The following is a 4,227-nucleotide window of genomic DNA, read 5'->3' as shown; positions in this document are numbered from 1 at the left end:
GGGTCGAGCAGAAGCTTCACAGGGTGAAGCTGTTGTGGAGGGCTCATCATGATGTCACAGTATGGCCTGTGAATTCATGACAAGAATAGATTTGTTTGTTCTGGAGCATCCTTTGATAGGCTCGGCATTTCCCTCCTGCTGTTTATCTCCTTTACTTGCACTGTCATTGCCTCCTGCTGCTTGTCCCAGACTGTGCTGCAGGCACTTCTGCAGAGAGACAAGTGGTTTTAATTTATTATTTTAATACCATGAACTTCAGGAGCTGAGTGTGCTGTGCTTGTGACTGCTTAACAGTGGAAGTACTGTAGCATCCTCTAATAAGGTTGCCCCTGAATACCACTTGAGATTTTGAGAAGGGCAGAGTGCCAGTTTGCTAAGCTGTGTTTTCTCACAGGGAATGTTTTACATTGCCTTTCATAATATGGCCTGGATTTTCACTCATCTCCAGATGTGATTGATGATTGGCCTCGCACAGTCCTTAAAGTGCGGCTCATTATTGGTTTTATCAAGTGGAGTGATGCAGAAGGAAGTATCTTCCTCAGTTTATAGTCCAACAGCTTCTGATAGGAGTGTCTAGCCTTGTTGAGGTGCAGGGGCAGTAAAGAAGCAGCAAATCCGGTCCTTCTGCTCTCTTCTGTTCCTTGCTGCCAGTGAGGGTTTGTTCCCCTGTTCCCACTTTTCCATGCCCCGAGTCAAATGGACTCCTAAACTATGCTGCATTGACAGCTAGTGGTTAAGACTTGGTTTGCTGAGAAGTGGGGGTGCTACCGTCATCTCACTGAAGCAAGGTCATCTATATGCCATGAGAGGCAGAGCCACAATAAATAGGACAAAGACTGCTTCAGAATTATGGGGAGAATATATAGTTGTTTCTTTGTGCAAAGGGACTATAACATTCTGCATTGAATTTAAAGCAAAGAGAACAAGAGGAAGGAACAATACGCTGTGGATGCTCTTCCATCATTCTGCAAGCTTGATTGTCTCTTGCTTGACTGTATGTCTTCTCTTGGAAATGTTACTGACTGGAAGCAGTTTACCTCTGAAAGGATTGTATCACCGCATTCCTTTTAAATGCCTAGGGTTTGAACTTCTTCCTTAATGTTCCCTTTTATCTGACATTAAAGATGGAAAGTTATTTTGTGAAACAGTGACATGTTTGCCATTCAGTGAATGACCTCCAGCCTGGTACAAGTACCAATGACTATTTAAACGACCCTTCACTAGAGATCTGTGTGGTCTCTATGATACATTACCTTGCAATCTAATACACAAAAATCTGTGGTAGAAATCGAGACAGTCATGGGGCTAGGAAATCAATCTGATGCTCCCTGTTAGCTGTTGAATATCAAAGGCATATGGAAAGGGTGCGGGGTCCCAAACTATTGGATTGTGCTATAATTTTATGGGGTTTGTGCCACTGCTGTTGAGTCAGACTAGTGAAGTTTTCAGGTGAATCAGATCATTCAAAAGCTATTACCGAGTTCACCAAAGCCGAAAAGTATTAGCAGAGGTGGAGTTCCTTGATGAAATTAGGAAGCAGTTCCATATGGCTGTTATACTGTTCTGTCTTTTTTAATTGAAACACATTTAAAATGCTTTTCTTTTAATGTGGATGTTGCTGACCTGCTCCTGCTCTTCATTTCGTGTAAGAAGCAACACCATTCATTTAGTTTAGTCACCTGGGATGCTTTAGTTTGTTTTTGAAGTAGCTGTTAATACCCAGCCTTGGACCCTGCTGCTTGCTAATCTGCTGTGCTGGGTCAGCATTTGTTCTGTAAGCATTACTGTATAGATTACTTACAGGTGCACTTATGAGTGAAGTATTACAGATGGCATTTAGTGGTCATAATCCTTGTTAACTTCACCACTTTCTGTTAGATCTTTGCTTTCACACACTGATAGCTTTTGAAGTTCTTTATCTTCCTTTTTTTTTAATGCTTTGTATGCAGGTGTGTTATTTAGAAGGGGGCAACAAGGCATCTTTAGCCATTTGAGCTAATGGGAAAATGAACATATATTTACTTATCACAGAATCATTTAGGTTGGAAAAGACCTCTGAGATCATTAGAGATCATTGACACCACCTTGTCAACTAGACCATGGCACTAGGTGCCACATTCAGTCTTTTCTTAAAGAGCTCCAGCGATGGTGACTCCACCACCTCCCTTGGCAGCCCATTCCAATATATCTAATCACTCTTTTTTTGAAGAATTTTTTCCTAATGTCCTCCTCTGGTGTGGATTTAGACTGTGTCTTCTTATTTTTATAAACACACACACACACACAAAGCCCCCTTTAGCGAGTTTCTCTTCATGAGGATAATGGATTCTCATCTTGTGCAGGGCCAATGAACTGATAGTTCCATATCTTGCAGTCACTAATTGGGCATAGCTGACTCCCTTTTGGATCGAAATATGATGGTGGAGGGGACTGAGGTGATCTCAAAAAACCCAAAAAACAAACAGAAAAAAAAATCTCACTCACCAAAAAAAAAAAAAAGCCAAACAACCACCAAACAAACAACAAGAACCCCAAACCAACAACAACAACAAAACAACGCAAACCAAGACTATGAGAGCAATGGTGATGTTACTGGAGCTTCTGAGACAAAAACTCACATTCATTACTGCTTGCACAGACAGTAAAACACTTGGATAAATTCTCTTTGGAAGGCCTTGTTATTTTCTGTCAGTTGAGGCTTTCAAGAGTAGCTTGCAGTGAGTTGTGTGAGATTGAGCCTTAAAGCTAGGAAATACACTAGCTGACCTCCTGTAGTATCTTTTTTCTTCCTCTTTTTTTTTTGTTTGTTTGTTTTTTTGTTTTGTTTTGTTTTCTTTTTCTCCTGTGATTTAATATCAGATAAGAAGGTGGAAAATACACTTATTCCTATCTTCAGAATGCTCATGTCATTTGTATCCAATTAAATGTGTGCGGGACTGCTATAAACCATTTAAACTTGTTAGTGTTTAAAGAGCAAAATACTAATTTTAAGAAGGTACAGGAAGTCAGGGAGAATAGTGGACTTTCAAGTTTTGTTCCTCCTCTGCTGTGTTCACTGGCGTGTCTCTGGTCAGCCTTTAAGACATTGTAGTAGTTTCACAGCAGCTTTATCGTTGTGCTGTCCCAGTTTTACTTTCTGGGAGTGGAAAACAGAAGAGACTTTTTTCCTGTTTGCAAGGCTCATCCAAGTATGATTGAAATTGAACATGAAGCGTAGAAATGAGGCACTTTTATTTACACAGGAGAAAACATAACACATGTAGGTTTCAAACTTTTCAAGATCCAAAATAAACAAACAAAAAAAAAAAAAGAAACCTGGCATCCTTGTGGATTTGCTTTAAGTTTAGACATCCTAAGATATTAATCAAAGCTTAATCTATGTAGAAAATAACAGTATGAAGAGTAAAACCTAAAATCAAAGTCTTAAAGAAGGGAAAAAAAAATAAACCCCAACGTGCCAAGAAACCACCTGGAAACCAAGTTAAAGGCTTAGCAGCTTCTCTTCATTAGTCAGTTCTCATCAGCTTTCACTTCTAGTGAGTTGTAGGTTTGGATGTAACCTTCGGGATTAGGACCTTTAACAACAGCGCTGTTAACTTTGTCTGGGGAGGTTAGTAGCTAAGTAACAGATTTGTTTCTGTGTGACATAAAAATAACCTATGCCAGTCTCAAAGTACTGTTGTTGAAAAATGTGGATTAAAAGAGGGGAAGGGAGATGCTTTTCTTCCTCCCTCCACCCCCGCCAAAAAAAACAAAAACCAAAACCAAACAAACAAAACACAAACAAACAAACAAAACCCACAAAACCCCAAACCACTCCTTAACTTGTTGTTAAGGTATGGAGCATTCCCTGTCTCTGATCTCTACAGAGTGAGGGCAATTTGCAGTGTGTCTAGCAACATTAACTAATCTGATCAATTGCCAAATAATTTCAGAATTGAAAAGAAGTGACTATCCGTTGTCCCTTCCACCAAAGTGACTATACCTTACCACAGTGAAATATAAACAGTTCTTAAGGTTTTTGGCTTACATCGTTCTGTAAATTATAGCTGTGGTGGATTATATGTGAGTAATTTACGGAAACAGCTTCTCTGTTCCATCCAGCTCTGACCTTAAACATGAGGAATATGATTAACAGTGTTTGTACAGTACTGCCTTTGCAAAATTGAAAAGAGAATTGAGAATTTAAAGTTGTTACAGGAACATTCTGTTAGTTAAATTTTACAT

The sequence above is a fragment of the Empidonax traillii genome, unplaced genomic scaffold (genome assembly GCF_003031625.1).
Source record: "Empidonax traillii isolate 1590-97213 ecotype Southwest subspecies unplaced genomic scaffold, ASM303162v1 scaffold122:size1458747, whole genome shotgun sequence".
Taxonomy (NCBI): domain Eukaryota; kingdom Metazoa; phylum Chordata; class Aves; order Passeriformes; family Tyrannidae; genus Empidonax; species Empidonax traillii.
The sequence above is the reverse complement of the archived record's forward strand: the minus strand, read 5'-3'. Positions refer to the sequence as shown.